General features: G+C 39.2%; 4 non-coding genes across 4 annotated transcripts; all 4 read right to left on the minus strand.

The window, feature by feature from the left end:
• Positions 1 to 2,077: 2,077 nt before the first annotated feature.
• On the minus strand, positions 2,078 to 2,150 carry TRNAR-UCG (transfer RNA arginine (anticodon UCG)). The gene has a single exon. It is a non-coding gene; the product is annotated as a tRNA-Arg (tRNA).
• A 3,571-nt stretch (positions 2,151 to 5,721) lies between these two features.
• On the minus strand, positions 5,722 to 5,794 carry TRNAR-UCG (transfer RNA arginine (anticodon UCG)). The gene has a single exon. It is a non-coding gene; the product is annotated as a tRNA-Arg (tRNA).
• A 16,336-nt stretch (positions 5,795 to 22,130) lies between these two features.
• On the minus strand, positions 22,131 to 22,203 carry TRNAR-UCG (transfer RNA arginine (anticodon UCG)). Its single transcript has one exon. It is a non-coding gene; the product is annotated as a tRNA-Arg (tRNA).
• A 1,752-nt stretch (positions 22,204 to 23,955) lies between these two features.
• TRNAR-UCG (transfer RNA arginine (anticodon UCG)) lies at positions 23,956 to 24,028 on the minus strand. Its single transcript has one exon. It is a non-coding gene; the product is annotated as a tRNA-Arg (tRNA).
• Between the last annotated feature and the right edge of the window lie 2,770 nt (positions 24,029 to 26,798).

Here is a 26,798-nt window from a genome sequence, read left to right on the forward strand (position 1 = left end):
CATCTACCCACAGTTCTGTTTAGAATGATTGTGCCGTGTCATATTGTTGCATACGTATTGCATATCCATGGCATTTATGAAGAGGTACTTTGGTATGGCAGAAAGACAGAAAAGTAGCAATGCTGAAGGCATAACGTGACTGATTGTGCAGTTTGCATTGGGCTTTCTAAATGAGTGAGAGTGAAAGGAGTATTGTAAGAGTGTGCCTCCAGTTTGTATGTAAAGATAAGTTGGGTGCTGTGAGAAAAAGACTCAACCACGAAGGGACTCGTACCCTCAATCTTCAGATCCAAAGTCAGACGCCTTATCCATTAGGCCACATAGTGACTGACTGTGACATGTTTGGGTGTTTAGGGTTAGGTGTATGATTGGATGTGGAACATATCAATTACAGGTGCGCAGGACAGGATCCCATACCGTTCTTCATCTTCTTTCCATCAAAGGAGTTTTTTCAAACAATATCTAGATAATTTCCAAAGTTTCATATCTTATGCTGTGCTTTTTTGCTGCTAATCCTCCTTTCTTCTTTTATTGAATACTCTGTTTTATGCTCTAATGGTATTTTTGGATTATTTGAAAAGAGAATGAAACTGCTTTGACAGTAGTTCAGACTTCCCATTTCTTGACTTGCTAATTTGCTCCCTGAATTAGCTTATACAAGTGACATGAACAGGGCCTTGACCTAAGCACGTACCTGAAAGCCTGTCACCACCTCTAGAAACAAAATTCACAGCAGCTCAAAACATTCATTTTGAAAGAGAATATTTCAAGTGAGTCCAAGTTTAATTTCAATAAAGAAAGCTGTATAAAATGACACGCTGCACATTTGGGTAACCAGCATGACTCTTTTCAGTGAAGAAGTGGAATGGTTCTGTTGCAATATAGTATCATCCTGGCAGGCTGCTACGAGGAAGAGTAAACAATATGATTAGGTTTCAGCAAAAATGTATTAGTTCAGGGTGTGCACATCAGATAGACTTAAACTTACACACCCTGGTCTGTGAGAGTAGTGCCCTATCCATTGCGGCATTGAGGGTAATCTGCAAGACAGAGTTCCAAAATCATCCTTTCATCTCAGTTCATGGCCACATACAGTATTTCTGCAGTCATTCGTTTCACTTTTCTGTCTTTAATTAAACTGACCATTTTAAACCTCCGGCACCCACCACTTCAATCTTACCGTTTTTGTGCTATCATAGGGCCTTGTAACTTTTGGCAAGTGGACAGAATCAGTCAGAGAACCACATCACAATACATACTCCTTTGCCTGATACCTTTCACAACAAACTGCTCTTGGAAAAAGACGTTAACCGGTCCTTGCTCTCAGACAGACACAGAAAGCCTATCACCACCTCTACGAACATATTTCAGTCAAACCAATATATATCATTCAACAATTATGCCTCTGTATCAATATAACTACAACTCGAGACAGAAAGGAATTTAAAAAACAATCTGCCCATTTGAATAACCAGCATAGTTTTAAGGACGTACAAATTGGAATGTGACAATTTCAGAGTTCCTCATTCATAAGAAGTCGGTGAGATAGTATCTTAGAAAGATCTCAAGTTTATAGCAAAAATGGTTGTAAGGGTGATTTTTACCACACAATTGCAACTAGGTGCCTCAATCTGCAAGAGACCAGTCCTTGACAGATTACGCAATTGGGGCAACAGCAAAGGCAGCAATTGTGTCAATCCTTTATGATTCCTCTCCAGTACTATATTTTTTCTGAGGGACAATTTTCATTATTCCTGGAGAAAATCATAGAGTTTCTACGCATGCATAGTTTCTGCTTTCTGCACGCACACATTCCCTGCACTGCATCTACCCACAGTTCTGTTAAGAATGATTGTGCCATGTCATATTGATGTATACGTATTGCATATCGGGGCAATTTATGAAGAGGTACTTTGGTATGGCAGAAACACAGAAAAGTAGCAATGCTGAAGGCATAACGTGACTGATTGTGCAGTTTGCATTGGGCTTTCTTAATGAGTGAGAGTGAAAGGAGTATTGTAAGAGTGTGTTTCCAGTTTGTATGTAAAGATAAGTTGGGTGCTGTGAGAAAAAGACTCAACCATGAAGGGACTCGAACCCTCAATCTTCTGATCCGAAGTCAGACGCCTTATCCATTAGGCCACATGGTCATTGACTGCAATATGTTTGGGTGTTTAGGGTTAGGTGGTATGAATGGATGAGGAACATATCAATTACAGGTGCGCAGGACAGGATCCCATTCTTCATCTTCTTTCCATCAAAGGAGTTTTTTCAAACAATATCTAGATAATTTCCAAAGTTTCATATCTTATGATGTGCTTTTTTGCCGTTAATCCTCCTTTCTTCTTTTATTGAATACTCTGTTTTATGCTGCAATGGTATTTTTGGATTATTTGAAAAGAGAATGAAACTGCTTTGACAGTAGTTCAGACTTCCCATTTCTTGACTTGCTAATTTGCTCCCTGCATTAGCTTATACAAGTGACATGAACAGGGCCTTGACCTAAGCACGTACCTGAAAGCCTGTCACCACCTCTAGAAATAAAATTCACAGCAGCTCAAAACATTCATTTTGAAAGAGAATATTTCAAGTGAGTCCAAGTTTAATTTCAATAAAGAAAGCTGTATAAAATGACACGCTGCACATTTGGGTAACCAGCATGACTCTTTTCAGTGAAGAAGTGGAATGGTTCTGTTGCAATATACTATCACCCTGGCAAGCTGCTACGAGGAAGAGTAAACAATATGATTAGGTTTCAGCAAAAATGTATTAGTTCAGGGTGTGCACCTCAGATAGACTTAAACTTACATACCCTGGTCTGTGAGAGTAGTGCCCTATCCATTGCGGCATTGAGGGTAATCTGCAAGACAGAGTTCCAAAATCATCCTTTCATCTCAGTTCATGGCCACATACAGTATTTCTGCAGTCATTCGTTTCACTTTTCTGTCTTTAATTAAACTGACCATTTTAAACCTCCGGCACCCACCACTTCAATCTTACCGTTTTTGTGCTATCATAGGGCCTTGGAACTTTTGGCAAGTGGACAGAAGCAGTCAGAGAACCACATCACAATACATACTCCTTTGCCTGATACCTTTCACAACAAATTGCTCTTGGAAAAAGACGTTAACCGGTCCTTGCTCTCAGACAGACACAGAAAGCCTATCACCACCTCTACGAACATATTTCAATCAAACCAATATATATCATTCAACAATTATGCCTCTGTATCAATATAACTACAACTCGAGACAGAAAGGAATTAAAAAAACAATCTGCCCATTTGAATAACCAGCATAGTTTTAAGGACGTACAAATTGGAATGTGACAATTTCAGAGTTCCTCATTCATAAGAAGTCTGTGAGATAGTATCTCAGAAACATCTCAAGTTTATAGCAAAAATGGTTGTATGGGTGATTTTTACCACACAATTGCAACTAGGTGCCTCAATCTGCAAGAGACCAGTCCTTGACAGATTACACAACTGGGGCAACAGCAAAGGCAGAAATAGTGTCAATCCTTTATGATTCTTCTCTAGTACTATACTTTTTCTGAGGGACAATTTGCATTATTCCTGGAGAAAATCATAGAGTTTCTACGCATGCATAGTTTCTGCTTTCTGCACGCACACACTCCCTGCACTGAATCTACCCACAGTTCTGTTAAGAATGATTGTGCCATGTCATATTGTTGTATACGTATTGCATATCCGTGGCATTTATGAAGAGGTACTTTGGTATGGCAGAAAGACAGAAAAGTAGCAATGCTGAAGGCATAACGTGACTGATTGTGCAGTTTGCATTGGGCTTTCTTAATGAGTGAGAGTGAAAGGAGTATTGTAAGAGTGTGTTTCCAGTTTGTATGTAAAGATAAGTTGGGTGCTGTGAGAAAAAGATTCAACCACAAAGGGACTCAAACCCTCAATCTTCTGATATGAAGTCAGATGCTTTTTCCATTAGGCCACATGGTCACTGACTGCAATATGTTTGGGTGTTTAGGGTTAGGTGTATGATTGGATGTGGAACATATCAATTACAGTTGCGCAGGTCAGGATCCCACACCGTTCTTCATCTTCTTTCCATCAAAGGAGTTTTTTCAAACAATATCTAGATAATTTCCAAAGTTTCATATCTTATGATGTGCTTTTTTGCCGTTAATCCTCCTTTCTTCTTTTATTGAATACTCTGTTTTATGCTGCAATGGTATTTTTGGATTATTTGAAAAGAGAATGAAACTGCTTTGACAGTAGTTCAGACCTCCCATTTCTTGACTTGCTAATTTGCTCCCTGAATTAGCTTATACAAGTGACATGAACAGGGCCTTGATCTAAGCACGTACCTGAAAGCCTGTCACCACCTCTAGAAATAAAATTCACAGCAGCTCAAAACATTCATTTTGAAAGAGAATATTTCAAGTGAGTCCAAGTTTAATTTCAATAAAGAAAGCTGTATAAAATGACACGCTGCACATTTGGGTAACCAGCATGACTCTTTTCAGTGAAGAAGTGGAATGGTTCTGTTGCAATATACTATCACCCTGGTAAGCTGCTACGAGGAAGAGTAAACAATATGATTAGGTTTCAGCAAAAATGTATTAGTTCAGGGTGTGCACCTCAGATAGACTTAAACTTACACACCCTGGTCTGTGAGAGTAGTGCCCTATCCATTGCGGCACTGAGGGTAATCTGCAAGACAGAGTTCCAAAATCATCCTTTCATCTCAGTTCATGGCCACATACAGTATTTCTGCAGTCATTCGTTTCACTTTTCTGTCTTTAATTAAAATGACCATTTTAAACCTCCGGCACCCACCACTTCAATCTTACAGTTTTTGTGCTATCATAGGGCCTTGGAACTTTTGGCAAGTGGACAGAAGCAGTCAGAGAACCACATCACAATACATACTCCTTTGCCTGATACCTTTCACAACAAACTGCTCTTGGAAAAAGACGTTAACCGGTCTTTGCTCTCAGACAGACACAGAAAGCCTATCACCACCTCTACGAACATATTTCAATCAAACCAATATATATCATTCAACAATTATGCCACTGTATCAATATAACTGCAACTCGAGACAGAAAGGAATTTAAAAAACAATCTGCCCATTTGAATAACCAGCATAGTTTTAAGGACGTACAAATTGGAATGTGACAATTTCAGAGTTCCTCATTCATAAGAAGTCTGTGAGATAGTATCTCAGAAAGATCTCAAGTTTATAGCAAAAATGGTTGTAAGGGTGATTTATACCACACAATTGCAACTAGGTGCCTCAATCTGCAAGAGACCAGTCCTTGACAGATTACACAACTGGGACAACAGCAAAGGCAGCAATTGTGTCAATCCTTTATGATTCTTCTCTAGTACTATACTTTTTCTGAGGGACAATTTGCATTATTCCTGGAGAAAATCATAGAGTTTCTACGCATGCATAGTTTCTGCTTTCTGCACGCACACACTCCCTGCACTGAATCTACCCACAGTTCTGTTCAGAATGATTGTGCCATGTCATATTGTTGTATACGTATTGCATATCTGGGCAATTTATGAAGAGGTACTTTGGTATGGCAGAAAGACAGAAAAGTAGCAATGCTGAAGGTATAACGTGACTGATTGTGCAGTTTGCATTGGGCTTTCTTAATGAGTGAGAGTGAAAGGAGTATTGTAAGAGTGTGTTTCCAGTTTGTATGTAAAGATAAGTTGGGTGCTGTGAGAAAAAGATTCAACCATGAAGGGACTTGAACCCTCAATCTTCTGATCCGAAGTCAGACGCCTTATCCATTAGGCCACATGGTCACTGACTGCAATATGTTTGGGTGTTTAGGGTTAGGTGGTATGAATGGATGTGGAACATATCAATTACAGTTGCGCAGGTCAGGATCCCATACCGTTCCTCATCTTCCCTCCATCAAAGGAGTTTTTTCAAACAATATCTAGATAATTTCCAAAGTTTCATATCTTATGATGTGCTTTTTTGCCGTTAATCCTCCTTTCTTCTTTTATTGAATACTCTGTTTTATGCTGCAATGGTATTTTTGGATTATTTGAAAAGAGAATGAAACTGCTTTGACAGTAGGTCAGACTTCCCATTTCTTGACTTGCTAATTTGCTCCCTGAATTAGCTTATACAAGTGACATGAACAGGGCCTTGACCTAAGCACGTACCTGAAAGCCTGTCACCACCTCTAGAAATAAAATTCACAGCAGCTCAAAACATTCATTTTGAAAGAGAATATTTCAAGTGAGTCCAAGTTTAATTTCAATAAAGAAAGCTGTATAAAATGACATGCTGCACATTTGGGTAACCAGCATGACTCTTTTCAGTGAAGAAGTGGAATGGTTCTGTTGCAATATACTATCACCCTGGCAAGCTGCTACGAGGAAGAGTAAACAATATGATTAGGTATCAGCAAAAATGTATTAGTTCAGGGTGTGCACCTCAGATAGACTTAAACTTACACACCCTGGTCTGTGAGAGTAGTGCCCTATCCATTGCGGCATTGAGGGTAATCTGCAAGACAGAGTTCCAAAATCATCCTTTCATCTCAGTTCATGGCCACATACAGTATTTCTGCAGTCATTCGTTTCACTTTTCTGTCTTTAATTAAAATGACCATTTTAAACCTCCGGCACCCACCACTTCAATCTTACAGTTTTTGTGCTATCATAGGGCCTTGGAACTTTTGGCAAGTGGACAGAAGCAGTCAGAGAACCACATCACAATACATACTCCTTTGCCTGATACCTTTCACAACAAACTGCTCTTGGAAAAAGACGTTAACCGGTCCTTGCTCTCAGACAGAATCAGAAAGCCTATCACCACCTCTACGAACATATTTCAATCAAACCAATATATATCATTCAACAATTATGCCACTGTATCAATGTAACTACAACTCGAGACAGAAAGGAATTTAAAAAACAATCTGCCCATTTGAATAACCAGCATAGTTTTAAGGACGTACAAATTGGAATGTGACAATTTCAGAGTTCCTCATTCATAAGAAGTCTGTGAGATAGTATCTCAGAAAGATCTCAAGTTTATAGCAAAAATGGTTGTAAGGGTGATTTTTACCACACAATTGCAACTAGGTGCCTCAATCTGCAAGAGACCAGTCCTTGACAGATTACACAACTGGGGCAACAGCAAAGGCAGCAATTGTGTCAATCCTTTATGATTCTTCTCTAGTACTATACTTTTTCTGAGGGACAATTTGCATTATTCCTGGAGAAAATCATAGAGTTTCTATGCATGCATAGTTTCTGCTTTCTGCACGCACACACTCCCTGCACTGAATCTACCCACAGTTCTGTTAAGAATGATTGTGCCATGTCATATTGTTGTATACGTATTGCATATCCGTGGCATTTATGAAGAGGTACTTTGTTATGGCAGAAAGACAGAAAAGTAGCAATGCTGAAGGCATAACGTGACTGATTGTGCAGTTTGCATTGAGCTTTCTTAATGAGTGAGAGTGAAAGGAGTATTGTAAGAGTGTGTTTCCAGTTTGTATGTAAAGATAAGTTGGGTGCTGTGAGAAAAAGATTCAACCACAAAGGGACTCAAAGCCTCAATCTTCTGATCTGAAGTCAGATGCCTTATCCATTAGGCCACATGGTCACTGTCTGCAATGTGTTTGGGTGTTTAGGGTTAGGTGGTATGAATGGATGTGGAACATATCAATTACAGTTGCGCAGGTCAGGATCCCATACCGTTCTTCATCTTCTTTCCATCAAAGGAGTTTTTTCAAACAATATCTAGATAATTTCTAAAGTTTCATATCTTATGCTGTGCTTTTTTGCCGTTAATCCTCCTTTCTTCTTTTATTGAATACTCTGTTTTATGCTGCAATGGTATTTTTGGATTATTTGAAAAGAGAATGAAACTGCTTTGACAGTAGTTCAGACTTCCCATTTCTTGACTTGCTAATTTGCTCCCTGAATTAGCTTATACAAGTGACATGAACAGGGCCTTGACCTAAGCACGTACCTGAAAGCCTGTCACCACCTCTAGAAATAAAATTCACAGCAGCTCAAAACATTCTTTTTGAAAGAGAATATTTCAAGTGAGTCCAAGTTTAATTTCAATAAAGAAAGCTGTATAAAATGACACGCTGCACATTTGGGTAACCAGCATGACACTTTTCAGTGAAGAAGTGGAATGGTTCTGTTGCAATATACTATCACCCTGGCAAGCTGCTACGAGGAAGAGTAAACAATATGACTAGGTTTCAGCAAAAATGTATTAGTTCAGGGTGTGCACCTCAGATAGACTTAAACTTACACACCCTGGTCTGTGAGAGTAGTGCCCTATCCATTGCGGCATTGAGGGTAATCTGCAAGACAGAGTTCCAAAATCATCCTTTCATCTCAGTTCAGGGCCACATACAGTATTTCTGCAGTCATTCGTTTCACTTTTCTGTCTTTAATTACACTGACCATTTTAAACCTCCGGCACCCACCACTTCAATCTTACCGTTTTTGTGCTATCATAGGGCCTTGGAACTTTTGGCAAGTGGACAGAATCAGTCAGAGAACCACATCACAATACATACTCCTTTGCCTGATACCTTTCACAACAAACTGCTCTTGGAAAAAGACATTAACCGGTCCTTGCTCTCAGACAGACACAGAAAGCCTATCACCACCTCTACGAACATATTTCAATCAAACCAATATATATCATTCAACAATTATGCCACTGTATCAATATACCTACAACTAGAGACAGAAAGGAATTTAAAAAACAATCTACCCATTTGAATAACCAGCAGAGTTTTAAGGACGTACAAATTGGAATGTGACAATTTCAGAGTTCCTCATTCATAAGAAGTCTGTGAGATAGTATCTCAGAAAGATCTCAAGATTATAGCAAAAATGGTTGTAAGGGTGATTTATACCACACAATTGCAACTAGGTGCCTCAATCTGGAAGAGACCAGTCCTTGACAGATTACACAATTTGGGCAACAGCAAAGGCAGCAATTGTGTCAATCGTTTATGATTCTTCTCCAGTACTATATTTTTTCTGAGGGACAATTAGCATTATTCCTGGAGAAATTCATACAGCTTCTACGCATGCATAGTTTCTGCTTTCTGCAGGCACACACTCTCTGCACTGCATCTACCCACAGTTCTGTTAAGAATGATTGTGCCGTGTCATATTGTTGCATACGTATTGCATATCCATGGCATTTATAAAGAGGTACTTTGGTATGGCAGAAAGACAGAAAAGTAGCAATGCTGAAGGCATAACGTGACTGATTGTGCAGTTTGCATAGGGCTTTCTTAATGAGTGAGAGTGAAAGGAGTATTGTAAGAGTGTGTTTCCAGTTTCTATGTAAAGATAAGTCGGGTGCTGTGAGAAAGAGACTCAACCATGAATGGACTCGAACCCTCAATCTTCTCATCCGAAGTCAGACGCCTTATCCATTAGGCCACATGGTCACTGACTGCAATATGTTTGGGTGTTTAGGGTTAGGTGGTATGAATGGATGTGGAACATATCAATTACAGGTGCGCAGGACAGGATCCCATACCGTTCTTCATCTTCTTTCCATCAAAGGAGTTTTTTCAAACAATATCTAGATAATTTCCAAAGTTTCATATCTTATGATGTGTTTTTTTGCCGTTAATCCTCCTTTCTTCTTTTACTGAATACTCTGTTTTATGCTGCAATGGTATTTTTGGATTATTTGAAAAGAGAATGAAACTGCTTTGAAAGTAGTTCAGACTTCCCATTGCTTGACTTGCTAATTTGCTCCCTGAATTAGCTTACACAAGTGACATGAACAGGGCCTTGACCTAAGCACGTACCTGAAAGCCTGTCACCACCTCTAGAAATAAAATTCACAGCAGCTCAAAACATTAATTTTGAAAGAGAATATTTCAAGTGAATCCAAGTTTAATTTCAATAAAGAAAGCTGTATAAAATGACACGCTGCACATTTGGGTAACCAGCATGACTCTTTTCAGTGAAGAAGTGGAATGGTTCTGTTGCAATATACTATCACCCTGGCAAGCTGCTACGAGGAAGAGTAAACAATATGATTAGGTTTCAGCAAAAATGTATTAGTTCAGGGTGTGCACCTCAGATAGACTTATACTTACACACCCTGGTCTGTGAGAGTAGTGCCCTATCCATTGCGGCATTGAGGGTAATCTGCAAGACAGAGTTCCAAAATCATCCTTTCATCTCAGTTCATGGCCACATACAGTATTTCTGCAGTCATTCGTTTCACTTTTCTGTCTTTAATTAAATTGACCATTTTAAACCTCCAGCACCCACCACTTCAATCTTACCGTTTTTGTGCTATCATAGGGCCTTGGAACTTTTGGCAAGTGGACAGAAGCAGTCAGAGAACCACATCATAATACATACTCCTTTGCCTGATACCTTTCACAACAAACTGCTCTTGGAAAAAGACGTTAACCGGTCCTTGCTCTCAGACAGACACAGAAAGCCTATCACCACCTCTACGAACATATTTCAATCAAACCAATATATATCATTCAACAATTATGCCTCTGTATCAATATAACTACAACTCGAGACAGAAAGGATTTTAAAAACAATCTGCCCATTTGAATAACCAGCATAGTTTTAAGGACGTACAAATTGGAATGTGACAATTTCAGAGTTCCTCATTCATAAGAAGTCTGTGAGATAGTATCTCAGAAAGATCTCAAGTTTATAGCAAAAATGGTTGTAAGGGTGATTTTTACCACACAATTGCAACTAGGTGCCTCAATCTGCAAGAGACCAGTCCTTGACAGATTACACAATTGGGGCAACAGCAAAGGCAGCAATTGTGTCAATCCTTTATGATTCTTCTCCAGTACTATATTTTTTCTGAGGGACAATTTGCATTATTACTGGAGAAAATCATAGAGTTTCTACGCTTGCATAGTTTCTGCTTTCTGCACGCACACACTCCCTGCACTGCATCTACCCACAGTTCTGTTAAGAATGATTGTGCCATGTCATATTGATGTATACGTATTGCATATCTGGGCAATTTATGAAGAGGTACTTTGGTATGGCTGAAACACAGAAAAGTAGCAATGCTGAAGGCATAACGTGACTGATAGTGCAGTTTGCATTGGGCTTTCTTAATGAGTGAGAGTGAAAGGAGTATTGTAAGAGTGTGTTTCCAGTTTGTATGTAAAGATAAGTTGGGTGCTGTGAGAAAAAGACTCAACCATGCAGGGACTCGAACCCTCAATCTTCTGATCTGAAGTCAGACGCCTTATCCATTAGGCCACATGGTCACTGACTGCAACATGTTTGGGTGTTTAGAGTTAGGTGGTATGAATGGATGTGGAACATATCAATTACAGGTGCGCAGGACAGGATCCCATACCGTTCTTCATCTTCTTTCCATCAAAGGAGTTTTTTCAAACAATATCTAGATAATTTCCAAAGTTTCATATCTTATGATGTGCTTTTTTGCCGTTAATCCTCCTTTCTTCTTTTATTGAATACTCTGTTTTATGCTGCAATGGTATTTTTGGATTATTTGAAAAGAGAATGAAACTGCTTTGACAGGAGTTCAGACTTCCCATTTCTTGACTTGCTAATTTGCTCCCTGAATTAGCTTATACAAGTGACATGAACAGGGCCTTGACCTAAGCACGTACCTGAAAGCCTGTCACCACCTCTAGAAATAAAATTCACAGCAGCTCAAAACATTCATTTTGAAAGAGAATATTTCAAGTGAGTCTAAGTTTAATTTCAATAAAGAAAGCTGTATAAAATGACACGCTGCACATTTGGGTAACCAGCATGACTCTTTTCAGTGAAGAAGTGGAATGGTTCTGTTGCAATATACTATCACCCTGGCAAGCTGCTACGAGGAAGAGTAAACAATATGATTAGGTTTCAGCAAAAATGTATTAGTTCAGGGTGTGCACCTCAGATAGACTTAAACTTACACCCCCTGGTCTGTGAGAGTAGTGCCCTATCCATTGCGGCATTGAGGGTAATCTGCAAGACAGAGTTCCAAAATCATCCTTTCATCTCAGTTCATGGCCACATACAGTATTTCAGCAGTCATTCGTTTCACTTTTCTGTCTTTAATGAAACTGACCATTTTAAACCTCCGGCACCCACCACTTCAATCTTACCGTTTTTGTGCTATCATAGGGCCTTGGAACTTTTGGCAAGTGGACAGAAGCAGTCAGAGAACCACATCACAATACATACTCCTTTGCCTGATACCTTTCACAACAAATTGCTCTTGGAAAAAGACGTTAACCGGTCCTTGCTCTCAGACAGACACAGAAAGCCTATCACCACCTCTACGAACATATTTCAATCAAACCAATATATATAATTCAACAATTATGCCTCTGTATCAATATAACTACAACTCGAGACAGAAAGGAATTAAAAAAACTATCTGCCCATTTGAATAACCAGCAGAGTTTTAAGGACGTACAAATTGGAATGTGACAATTTCAGAGTTCCTCATTCATAAGAAGTCTGTGAGATAGTATCTCAGAAAGATCTCAAGTTTATAGCAAAAATGGTTGTAAGGGTGATTTATACCACACAATTGCAACTAGGTGCCTCAATCTGCAAGAGACCAGTCCTTGACAGATTACACAATTGGGGCAACAGCAAAGGCAGCAATTGTGTCAATCCTTTATGATTCTTCTCCAGTACTATATTTTTTCTGAGGGACAATTTGCATTATTCCTGGAGAAAATCATAGAGTTTCTACGCATGCATAGTTTCTGCTTTCTGCACGCACACACTACCTGCACTGCATCTACCCACAGTTCTGTTAAGAATGATTGTGCCGTGTCATATTGTTGCATACGTATTGCATATCCGTGGCATTTATGAAGAGGTACTTTGGTATGGCAGAAAGACAGAAAAGTAGCAATGCTGAAGGCAAAAACGTGACTGATTGTGCAGTTTTTATTGGGCTTTCTTAATGAGTGAGAGTGAAAGGAGTATTGTAAGAGTGTGCCTCCAGTTTGTATGTAAAGATAAGTTGGGTGCTGTGAGAAAAAGACTCAACCACGAAGTGACTCGTACCCTCAATCTTCAGATCCAAAGTCAGACGCCTTATCCATTAGGCCACATGGTGACTGACTGTAATATGTTTGGGTGTTTAGGGTTAGGTGGTATGAATGGATGTGGAACATATCAATTACAGGTGCGCAGGACAGGATCCCATACCGTTCTTCATCTTCTTTCCATCAAAGGAGTTTTTTCAAACAATATCTACATAATTTCCAAAGTTTCATATCTTATGATGTGCTTTTTTGCCGTTAATCCTCCTTTCTTCTTTTATTGAATACTCTGTTTTATGCTGCAATGGTATTTTTGGATTATTGGAAAATAGAGTGAAACTGCTTTGACAGTAGTTCAGACTTCCCATTTCTTGACTTGCTAATTTGCTCCCTGAATTAGCTTATACAAGTGACATGAACAGGGCCTTGACCTAAGCACGTACCTGAAAGCCTGTCACCACCTCTAGAAATAAAATTCACAGCAGCTGAAAACATTCATTTTGAAAGAGAATATTTCAAGTGAGTCCAAGTTTAATTTCAATAAAGAAAGCTGTATAAAATGACACGCTGCACATTTGGGTAACCAGCATGACACTTTTCAGTGAAGAAGTGGAATGGTTCTGTTGCAATATACTATCACCCTGGCAAGCTGCTACGAGGAAGAGTAAACAATATGACTAGGTTTCAGCAAAAATGTATTAGTTCAGGGTGTGCACCTCAGATAGACTTAAACTTACACACCCTGGTCTGTGAGGGTAGTGCCCTATCCATTGCGGCATTGAGGGTAATCTGCAAGACAGAGTTCCAAAATCATCCTTTCATCTCAGTTCATGGCCACATACAGTATTTCTGCAGTCATTCGTTTCACTTTTCTGTCTTTAATTAAACTGACCATTTTAAACCTCCGGCACCCACCACTTCAATCTTACCGTTTTTGTGCTATCATAGGGCCTTGGAACTTTTGGCAAGTGGACAGAATCAGTCAGAGAACCACATCACAATACATACTCCTTTGCCTGATACCTTTCACAACAAACTGCTCTTGGAAAAAGACGTTAACCGGTCCTCGCTCTCAGGCAGACACAGAAAGCCTATCACCACCTCTACGAACATATTTCAATCAAACCAATATATATCATTCAACAATTATGCCTCTGTATCAATATAACTACAACTCGAGACAGAAAGGAATTTAAAAAACAATCTGCCCATTTGAATAACCAGCAGAGTTTTAAGGACGTACAAATTGGAATGTGACAATTTCAGAGTTCCTCATTCATAAGAAGTCTGTGAGATAGTATCTCAGAAAGATCTCAAGTTTATAGCAAAAATGGTTGTAAGTGTGATTTTTACCACACAATTGCAACTAGGTGCCTCAATCTGCAAGAGACCAGTCCTTGACAGATTACACAACTGGGGCAACAGCAAAGGCAGCATTTGTTTCAATCCTTTATGATTCTTCTCTAGTACTATACTTTTTCTGAGGGACAATTTGCATTATTCCTGGAGAAAATCATAGAGCTTCTACCCATGCATAGTTTCGGCTTTCTGCATGCACACACTCCCTGCACTGAATCTACCCACAGTTCTGTTCAGAATGATTGTGCCATGTCATATTGTTGTATACGTATTGCATATCTGGGCAATTTATGAAGAGGTACTTTGGTATGGCAGAAAGACAGAAAAGTAGCAATGCTGAAGGCATAACGTGACTGATTGTGCAGTTTGCATTGGGCTTTCTTAATGAGTGAGAGTGAAAGGAGTATTGTAAGAGTGTTTTTCCAGTTTGTATGTAAAGATAAGTTGGGTGCTGTGAGAAAAAGACTCAACCATGAAGGGACTCGAATCCTCAATCTTCTGATCCGAAGTCAGACGCCTTATCCATTAGGCCTCATGGTCACTGACTGCAATATGTTTGGGTGTTTAGGGTTAGGTGGTATGAATGGATGTGGAACATATCAATTACAGGTGCGCAGGACAGGATCCCATACCGTTCTTCATCTTCTTTCCATCAAAGGAGTTTTTTCAAACAATATCTAGATAATTTCCAAAGTTTAATATCTTATGCTGTGCTTTTTTGCCGTTAATCCTCCTTTCTTCTTTTATTGAATACTCTGTTTTATGCTGCAATGGTATTTTTGGATTATTTGAAAAGAGAATGAAACTGCTTTGACAGTAGTTCAGACTTCCCATTTCTTGACTTGCTAATTTGCTCCCTGAATTAGCTTATACAAGTGACATGAACAGGGCCTTGACCTAAGCACGTACCTGAAAGCCTGTCACCACCTCTAGAAATAAAATTCACAGCAGCTCAAAACATTCATTTTGAAAGAGAATATTTCAAGTGAGTCCAAGTTTAATTTCAATAAAGAAAGCTGTATAAAATGACACGCTGCACATTTGGGTAACCAGCATGACTCTTTTCAGTGAAGAAGTGGAATGGTTCTGTTGCAATATACTATCACCCTGGCAATCTGCTACGAGGAAGAGTAAACAATATGATTAGGTTTCAGCAAAAATGTATTAGTTCAGGGTGTGCACCTCAGATAGACTTAAACTTACACACCCTGGTCTGTGAGAGTAGTGCCCTATCCATTGCGGCATTGAGGGTAATCTGCAAGACAGAGTTCCAAAATCATCCTTTCATCTCAGTTCATGGCCACATACAGTATTTCTGCAGTCATTCGTTTCACTTTTCTGTCTTTAATTAAACTGACCATTTTAAACCTCCGGCACCCACCACTTCAATCTTACCGTTTTTGTGCTATCATAGGGCCTTGGAACTTTTGGCAAGTGGACAGAAGCAGTCAGACAACCACATCACAATACATTCTCCTTTGCCTGATACCTTTCACAACAAACTGCTCTTGGAAGAAGACGTTAACCGGTCCTTGCTCTCAGACAGACACAGAAAGCCTATCACCACCTCTACGAACATATTTCAATCAAACCAATATATATCATTCAACAATTATGCCTCTGTATCAATATAACTACAACTAGAGACAGAAAGGAATTTAAAAAACAATCTGCCCATTTGAATAACCAGCATAGTTTTAAGGACGAGCAAATTGGAATGTGACAATTTCAGAGTTCCTCATTCATAAGAAGTCTGTGAGATAGTATCTCAGAAAGATCTCAAGTTTTTTGCAAAAATGGTTGTAAGGGTGATTTTTACCACACAATTGCAACTAGGTGCCTCAATCTGCAAGAGACCAGTCCTTGACAGATTACACAACTGGGGCAACAGCAAAGGCAGCAATTGTGTCAATCCTTTATGATTCTTCTCTAGTACTATACTTTTTCTGAGGGACAATTTGCATCATTCCTGGAGAAAATCATAGAGCTTCTACCCATGCATAGTTTCGGCTTTCGGCATGCACACACTCCCTGCACTGAATCTACCCACAGTTCTGTTCAGAATGATTGTGCCATGTCATATTGTTGTATACGTATTGCATATCTGGGCAATTTATGAAGAGGTACTTTGGTATGGCAGAAAGACAGAAAAGTAGCAATGCTGAAGGCATAACGTGACTGATTGTGCAGTTTGCATTGGGCTTTCTTAATGAGTGAGAGTGAAAGGAGTATTGTAAGAGTGTTTTTCCAGTTTGTATGTAAAGATAAGTTGGGTGCTGTGAGAAAAAGACTCAACCCCTCAATCTTCTGATCCGAAGTCAGACGCCTTATCCATTAGGCTACATGGTTACTGACTGCAATATGTTTTGGGTGTTTAGGGTTAGGTGGTATGAATGGATGTGGAACATATCAATAAGAGGTGCGCAGGACAGGATCCCATACCGTTCTTCATCTTCTTTCCATCAAAGGAGTTTTTTCAAACAATATCTAGATAATTTCCAAAGTTTCATATCTTATGCTGTGCTTTTTTGCCGTTAATCCTCCTATCTTCTTTTATTGAATACTCTGTTTTATGCTGCAATGGTATTTTTGGATTATTTGAAAAGAGAATGAAACTGCTTTGACAGTAGTTCAGACTTCCCATTTCTTGACTTGCTAATTTGCTCCCTGAATTAGCTTATACAAGTGACATGAACAGGGCCTTGACCTAAGCACGTACCTGAAAGCCTGTCACCACCTCTAGAAATAAAATTCACAGCAGCTCAAAACATTAATTTTGAAAGAGAATATTTCAAGTGAGTCCAAGTTTAATTTCAATAAAGAAAGCTGTATAAAATGACACGATGCACATTTGGGTAACCAGCATGACACTTTTCAGTGAAGAAGTGGAATGGTTCTGTTGCAATATACTATCACCCTGGCAAGCTGCTACGAGGAAGAGTAAACAATATGACTAGGTTTCAGCAAAAATGTATTAGTTCAGGGTGCGCACCTCAGATAGACTTAAACTTACACACCCTGGTCTGTGAGAGTAGTGCCCTATCCATTGCGGCATTGAGGGTAATCTGCAAGACAGAGTTCCAAAATCATCCTTTCATCTCAGTTCATGGCCACATACAGTATTTCTGCAGTCATTCGTTTCACTTTTCTGTCTTTAATTACACTGACCATTTTAAACCTCCGGCACCCACCACTTCAATCTTACCGTTTTTGTGCTATCATAGAGCCTTGGAACTCTTGGCAAGTGGACAGAATCAGTCAGAGAACCACATCACAATACATACTCCTTTGCCTGATACCTTTCACAACAAACTGCTCTTGGAAAAAGACGTTAACCGGTCCTTGCTCTCAGACAGACAGAGAAAGCCTATCACCACCTCTACGAACATATTTCAATCAAACCAATATATATCATTCAACAATTATGCCTCTGTATCAATATAACTACAACTCGAGACAGAAAGGAATTTAAAAAACAATCTGCCCATTTGAATAACCAGCATAGTTTTAAGGACGTACAAATTGGAATGTGACAATTTCAGAGTTCCTCATTCATAAGAAGTCTGTGAGATAGTATCTCAGAAAGATCTCAAGTTTATAGCAAAAATGGTTGTAAGAGTGATTTTTACCACACAATTGCAACTAGGTTCCTCAATCTGCAAGAGACCAGTCCTTGACAGATTACACAACTGGGGCAACAGCAAAGGCAGCAATTGTGTCAATCCTTTATGATTCTTCTCTAGTACTATACTTTTTCTGACGGACAATTTGCATTATTCCTGGAGAAAATCATAGAGTTTCTACGCATGCATAGTTTCTGCTTTCTGCACGCACACACTCCCTGCACTGAATCTACCCACAGTTCTGTTAAGAATGATTGTGCCATGTCATATTGTTGTATACGTATTGCATATCCGTGGCATTTATGAAGAGGTACTTTGGTATGGCAGAAAGACAGAAAAGTAGCAATGCTGAAGGCATAACGTGACTGATTGTGCAGTTTGCATTGGGCTTTCTTAATGAGTGAGAGTGAAAGGAGTATTGTAAGAGTGTGTTTCCAGTTTGTATGTAAAGATAAGTTGGGTGCTGTGAGAAAAAGGTTCAACCATGAAGGGACTCGAACCCTCAACCTTCTGATCTGAAGTCAGAAGACTTATCCATTATGCCACATGGTCACTGACTGCAATATGTTTGGGTGTTTAGGGTTAGGTGGTATGAATGGATGTGGAACATATCAATTACAGGTGCGCAGGACAGGATCCCATACCGTTCTTCATCTTCTTTCCATCAAAGGAGTTTTTTCAAACAATATCTAGATAATTTCCAAAGTTTCATATCTTATGATGTGCTTTTTTGCCGTTAATCCTCCTTTCTTCTTTTATTGAATACTCTGTTTTATGCTGCTATGGTATTTTTGGATTATTTGAAAAGAGAATGAAACTGCTTTGACAGTAGTTCAGACTTCCCATTTCTTGACTTGCTAATTTGCTCCCTGAATTAGCTTATACAAGTGACATGAACAGGGCCTTGACCTAAGCACGTACCTGAAAGCCTGTCACCACCTCTAGAAATAAAATTCACAGCAGCTCAAAACATTCATTTTGAAAGAGAATATTTCAAGTGAGTCCAAGTTTAATTTCAATAAAGAAAGCTGTATAAAATGACACGCTGCACATTTGGGTAACCAGCATGACTCTTTTCAGTGAAGAAGTGGAATGGTTCTGTTGCAATATACTATCACCCTGGCAAGCTGCTACGAGGAAGAGTAAACAATATGATTAGGTATCAGCAAAAATGTATTAGTTCAGGGTGTGCACCTCAGATAGTCTTAAACTTACACACCCTGGTCTGTGAGAGTAGTGCCCTATCCATTGCGGCATTGAGGGTAATCTGCAAGACAGAGTTCCAAAATCATCCTTTCATCTCAGTTCATGGCCACATACAGTATTTCTGCAGTCATTCGTTTCACTTTTCTGTCTTTAATTAAAATGACCATTTTAAACCTCCGGCACCCACCACTTCAATCTTACAGTTTTTGTGCTATCATAGGGCCTTGGAACTTTTGGCAAGTGGACAGAAGCAGTCAGAGAACCACATCACAATACATACTCCTTTGCCTGATACCTTTCACAACAAACTGCTCTTGGAAGAAGACGTTAACCGGTCCTTGCTCTCAGACAGACACAGAAAGCCTATCACCACCTCTACGAACATATTTTAATCAAACCAATATATATCATTCAACAATTATGCCACTGTATCAATATCACTACAACTAGAGACAGAAAGGAATTTAAAAAACAATCTACCCATTTGAATAACCAGCAGAGTTTTAAGGACGTACAAATTGGAATGTGACAATTTCAGAGTTCCTCATTCATAAGAAGTCTATGAGATAGTATCTCAGAAAGATCTCAAGATTATAGCAAAAATGGTTGTAAGGGTGATTTATACCACACAATTGCAACTAGGTGCCTCAATCTGGAAGAGACCAGTCCTTGACAGATTACACAATTTGGGCAACAGCAAAGGCAGCAATTGTGTCAATCGTTTATGATTCTTCTCCAGTACTATATTTTTTCTGAGGGACAAATAGCATTATTCCTGGAGAAATTCATACAGCTTCTACGCATGCATAGTTTCTGCTTTCTGCACGCACACACTCTCTGAACTGCATCTACCCACAGTTCTGTTAAGAATGATTGTGCCGTGTCATATTGTTGCATACGTATTGCATATCCATGGCATTTATGAAGAGGTACTTTGGTATGGCAGAAAGACAGAAAAGTAGCAATACTGAAGGCATAACGTGACTGATTGTGCAGTTTGCATTGGGCTTTCTTAATGAGTGAGAGTGAAAGGAGTATTGTAAGAGTGTGTTTCCAGTTTGTATGTAAAGATAAGTTGGGTGCTGTGAGAAAGAGACTCAACCATGAATGGACTCGAACCCTCAATCTTCTGATCCGAAGTCAGACACCTTATCCATTAGGCCACATGGTCACTGACTGCAATATGCTTGGGTGTTTAGGGTTAGGTGGTATGAATGGATGTGGAACATATCAATTACAGGTGCGCAGGACAGGATCCCATACCGTTCTTCATCTTCTTTCCATCAAAGCAGTTTTTTCAAACAATATCTAGATAATTTCCAAAGTTTCATTTCTTATGATGTGTTTTTTTGCCGTTAATCCTCCTTTCTTCTTTTGCTGAATACTCTGTTTTATGCTGCAATGGTATTTTTGGATTATTTGAAAAGAGAATGAAACTGCTTTGACAGTAGTTCAGACTTCCCATTTCTTGACTTGCTAATTTGCTCCCTGAATTAGCTTACACAAGTGACATGAACAGGGCCTTGACCTAAGCACGTACCTGAAAGCCTGTCACCACCTCTAGAAATAAAATTCACAGCAGCTCAAAACATTCATTTTGAAAGAGAATATTTCAAGTGAGTCCAAGTTTAATTTCAATAAAGAAAGCTGTATAAAATGACACGCTGCACATTTGGGTAACCAGCATGACTCTTTTCAGTGAAGAAGTGGAATGGTTCTGTTGCAATATACTATCACCCTGGCAAGCTGCTACGAGGAAGAGTAAACAATATGATTAGGTTTCAGCAAAAATGTATTAGTTCAAGGTGTGCACCTCAGATAGACTTAAACTTACACACCCTGGTCTGTGAGGGTAGTGCCCTATCCATTGCGGCATTGAGGGTAATCTGCAAGACAGAGTTCCAAAATCATCCTTTCATCTCAGTTCATGGCCACATACAGTATTTCTGCAGTCATTCGTTTCACTTTTCTGTCTTTAATTAAATTGACCATTTTAAACCTCCGGCACCCATCACTTCAATCTTACCGTTTTTGTGCTATCATAGGGCCTTGGAACTTTTGGCAAGTGGACAGAAGCAGTCAGAGAACCACATCATAATACATACTCCTTTGCCTGATACCTTTCAGAACAAACTGCTCTTGGAAAAAGACGTTAACCGGTCCTTGCTCTCAGACAGACACAGAAAGCCTATCACCACCTCTACGAACATATTTCAATCAAACCAATATATATCATTCAACAATTATGCCTCTGTATCAATATAACTACAACTCGAGACAGAAAGGATTTTAAAAACAATCTGCCCATTTGAATAACCAGCATAGTTTTAAGGACATACAAATTGGAATGTGACAATTTCAGAGTTCCTCATTCATAAGAAGTCTGTGAGATAGTATCTCAGAAAGATCTCAAGTTTATAGCAAAAATGGTTGTAAGGGTGATTTTTACCACACAATTGCAACTAGGTTACTCAATCTGCAAGAGACCAGTCCTTGACAGATTACACAACTGGGGCAACAGCAAAGGCAGCAATTGTTTCAATCCTTTATGATTCTTCTCTAGTACTATACTTTTTCTGAGGGACAATTTGCATTATTCCTGGAGAAAATCATAGAGCTTCTACCCATGCATAATTTCGGCTTTCTGCATGCACACACTCCCTGCACTGAATCTACCCACAGTTCTGTTCAGAATGATTGTGCCATGTCATATTGTTGTATACGTATTGCATATCTGGGCAATTTATGAAGAGGTACTTTGGTATGGCAGAAAGACAGAAAAGTAGCAATGCTGAAGGCATAACGTGACTGATTGTGCAGTTTGCATTGGGCTTTCTTAATGAGTGAGAGTGAAAGGACTATTGTAAGAGTGTGTTTCCAGTTTGTATGTAAAGATAAGTTGGGTGCTGTGAGAAAAAGATTCAACCACGAAGGGACTCGAACCCTCAATCTTCTGATCCGAAGTCAGACACCTTATCCATTAGGCCACATGGTCACTGACTGCAATATGCTTGGGTGTTTAGGGTTAGGTGGTATGAATGGATGTGGAACATATCAATTACAGGTGCGCAGGACAGGATCCCATACCGTTCTTCATCTTCTTTCCATCAAAGCAGTTTTTTCAAACAATATCTAGATAATTTCCAAAGTTTCATTTCTTATGATGTGTTTTTTTGCCGTTAATCCTCCTTTCTTCTTTTGCTGAATATTCTGTTTTATGCTGCAATGGTATTTTTGGATTATTTGAAAAGAGAATGAAACTGCTTTGACAGTAGTTCAGACTTCCCATTTCTTGACTTGCTAATTTGCTCCCTGAATTAGCTTATACAAGTGACATGAACAGGGCCTTGACCTAAGCACGTACCTGAAAGCCTGTCACCACCTCTAGAAATAAAATTCACAGCAGCTCAAAACATTCATTTTGAAAGAGAATATTTCAAGTGAGTCCAAGTTTAATTTCAATAAAGAAAGCTGTATAAAATGACACGCTGCACATTTGGGTAACCAGCATGACCCTTTTCAGTGAAGAAGTGGAATGGTTCTGTTGCAATATACTATCACCCTGGCAAGCTGCTACGAGGAAGAGTAAACAATATGATTAGGTTTCAGCAAAAATGTATTAGTTCAGGGTGTGCACCTCAGATAGACTTAAACTATCACACCCTGGTCTGTGAGAGTAGTGCCCTATCCATTGCGGCATTGAGGGTAATCTGCAAGACAGAGTTCCAAAATCATCATTTCATGTTAGTTCATGGCCACATACAGTATTTCTGCAGTCATTCGTTTCACTTTTCTGTCTTTAATTAAACTGACCATTTTAAACCTCCGGCACCCACCACTTCAATCTTACCGTTTTTGTGCTATCATAGGGCCTTGGAACTTTTGGCAAGTGGATAGAAGCAGTCAGAGAACCACATCACAATACATACTCCTTTGCCTGATACCTTTCACAACAAACTGCTCTTGGAAAAAGACGTTAACCGGTCCTTGCTCTCAGACAGACACAGAAAGCCTATCACCACCTCTACGAACATATTTCAATCAAACCAATATATATCATTCAACAATTATGCCTCTGTATCAATATAACTACAACTCGAGACAGAAAGGAATTTAAAAAACGATCTGCCCATTTGAATAACCAGCAGAGTTTTAAGGACGTACAAATTGGAATGTGACAATTTCAGAGTTCCTCATTCATAAGAAGTCTGTGAGATAGTATCTCAGAAAGATCTCAAGTTTATAGCAAAAATGGTTGTAAGGGTGATTTTTACCACACAATTGCAACTAGGTGCCTCAATCTGCAAGAGACCAGTCCTAGACAGATTACACAATTGGGTCAACAGCAAAGGCAGCAATTGTGTCAATCCTTTCTGATTTTTCTCCAGTACTATATTTTTTCTGAGGGACAATTTGCATTATTCCTGGAGAAAATCATAGAGTTTCTACGCATGCATAGTTTCTGCTTTCTGCACGCACACACTCCCTGCACTGCATCTACCCACAGTTCTGTTAAGAATGATTGTGCCGTGTCATATTGTTGCATACGTATTGCATATCCGTGGCATTTATGAAGAGGTACTTTGGTATGGCAGAAAGACAGAAAAGTAGCAATGCTGAAGGTATAACGTGACTGATTGTGCAGTTTGTATTGGGCTTTCTTAATGAGTGAGAGTGAAAGGAGTATTGTAAGAGTGTGCCTCCAGTTTGTATGTAAAGATAAGTTGGGTGCTGTGAGAAAAAGACTCAACCACGAAGGGACTCGAACCCTCAATCTTCTGATCCGAAGTCAGATGCCTTATCCATTAGGCCACATGGTCACTGACTGCAATATGTTTGGGTGTTTAGGGTTAGGTGTATGATTGGATGTGGAACATATCAATTACAGGTGCGCACGACAGGATCCCATACCGTTCTTCATCTTCTTTCCATCAAAGGAGTTTTTTCAAACAATATCTAGATAATTTCCAAAGTTTCATATCTTATGATGTGCTTTTTTGCCGTTAATCCTCCTTTCTTCTTTTATTGAATACTCTGTTTTATGCTGCAATGGTATTTTTGGATTATTTGAAAAGAGAATGAAACTGCTTTGACAGTAGTTCAGACTTCCCATTTCTTGACTTGCTAATTTGCTCCCTGAATTAGCTTATACAAGTGACATGAACAGGGCCTTGACCTAAGCACGTACCTGAAAGCCTGTCACCACCTCTAGAAATAAAATTCACAGCAGCTCAAAACATTCATTTTGAAAGAGAATATTTCAAGTGAGTCCAAGTTTAATTTCAATAAAGAAAGCTGTATAAAATGACACGCTGCACATTTGGGTAACCAGCATGACCCTTTTCAGTGAAGAAGTGGAATGGTTCTGTTGCAATATACTATCACCCTGGCAAGCTGCTACGAGGAAGAGTAAACAATATGATTAGGTTTCAGCAAAAATGTATTAGTTCAGGGTGTGCACCTCAGATAGACTTAAACTATCACACCCTGGTCTGTGAGAGTAGTGCCGTATCCATTGCGGCATTGAGGGTAATCTGCAAGACAGAGTTCCAAAATCATCATTTCATGTCAGTTCATGGCCACATACAGTATTTCTGCAGTCATTCGTTTCACTTTTCTGTCTTTAATTAAACTGACCATTTTAAACCTCCGGCACCCACCACTTCAATCTTACCGTTTTTGTGCTATCATAGGGCCTTGGAACTTTTGGCAAGTGGATAGAAGCAGTCAGAGAACCACATCACAATACATACTCCTTTGCCTGATACCTTTCACAACAAACTGCTCTTGGAAAAAGACGTTAACCGGTCCTTGCTCTCAGACAGACACAGAAAGCCTATCACCACCTCTACGAACATATTTCAATCAAACCAATATATATCATTCAACAATTATGCCTCTGTATCAATATAACTACAACTCGAGACAGAAAGAAATTTAAAAAACAATCTGCCCATTTAAATAACCAGCAGAGTTTTAAGGACGTACAAATTGGAATGTGACAATTTCAGAGTTCCTCATTCATAAGAAGTCTGTGAGATAGTATATCAGAAAGATCTCAAGTTTATAGCAAAAATGGTTGTAAGGGTGATCTTTACCACACAATTGCAACTAGGTGCCTCAATCTGCAAGAGACCAGTCCTTGACAGATTACACAACTGAGGCAACAGCAAAGGCAGCAATTGTGTCAATCCTTTATGATTCTTCTCTAGTACTATACTTTTTCTGAGGGACAATTTGCATTATTCCTGGAGAAAATCATAGAGCTTCTACCCATGCATAGTTTCTGCTTTCTGCACGCACACACTGCCTGCACTGCATCTAACCACAGTTCTGTTCAGAATGATTGTGCCATGTCATATTGTTGTATACGTATTGCATATCCGTGGCATTTATGAAGAGATACTTTGGTATGGCAGAAAGACAGAAATGTAGCAATGCTGAAGGCATAACATGACTGATTGTGCAGTTTGCATTGGGCTTTCTTAATGAGTGAGAGTGAAAGGAGTATTGTAAGAGTGTGTTTCCAGTTTGTATGTAAAGATAAGTTGGGTGCTGTGAGAAAAAGACTCAACCATGAAGGGACTCAAAACCTCAATCTTCTGATCCGAAGTCAGACGCCTTATCCATTAGGCCACATGGTCACTGACTGCAATATGTTTGGGTGTTTAGGGTTAGGTGGTATGAATGGATGTGGAACATATCAATTACAGGTGCGCAGGACAGGATCCCATACCGTTCTTCATCTTCTGTCCATCAAAGGAGTTTTTTCAAACAATATCTAGATAATTTCCATAGTTTCATATCTTATGATGTGCTTTTTTGCTGTTAATCCTCCTTTCTTCTTTTATTGAATACTCTGTTTTATGCTGCGATGGTATTTTTGGATTATTTGAAAAGAGAATGAAACTGCTTTGACAGTAGTTCAGACTTCCCATTTCTTGACTTGCTAATTTGCTCCCTGAATTAGCTTATACAAGTGACATGAACAGGGCCTTGACCTAAGCACGTACCTGAAAGCCTGTCACCACCTCTAGAAATAAAATTCACAGCAGCTCAAAACATTCATTTTGAAAGAGAATATTTCAAGTGAGTCCAAGTTTAATTTCAATAAAGAAAGCTGTATAAAATGACACACTGCACATTTGGGTAACCAGCATGACTATTTTCAGTGAAGAAGTGGAATGGTTCTGTTGCAATATACTATCACCCTGGCAAGCTGCTACGAGGAAGAGTAAACAATATGATTAGGTTTCAGCAAAAATGTATTAGTTCAGGGTGTGCACCTCAGATAGACTTAAACTTACACCCCCTTGTCTGTGAGAGTAGTGCCCTATCCATTGCGGCATTGAGGGTAATCTGCAAGACAGAGTTCCAAAATCATCCTTTCATCTCAGTTCATGGCCACATACAGTATTTCTGCAGTCATTCGTTTCACTTTTCTGTCTTTAATTAAACTGACCATTTTAAACCTCCGGCACCCACCACTTTAATCTTACCGTTTTTGTGCTATCATAGGGCCTTGGAACTTTTGGCATGTGGAGAGAAGCAGTCAGAGAACCACATCACAATACATACTCCTTTGCCTGA

This window comes from Pleurodeles waltl, chromosome 4_1, assembly GCF_031143425.1.
Source record: "Pleurodeles waltl isolate 20211129_DDA chromosome 4_1, aPleWal1.hap1.20221129, whole genome shotgun sequence".
Lineage (NCBI taxonomy): Eukaryota > Metazoa > Chordata > Amphibia > Caudata > Salamandridae > Pleurodeles > Pleurodeles waltl.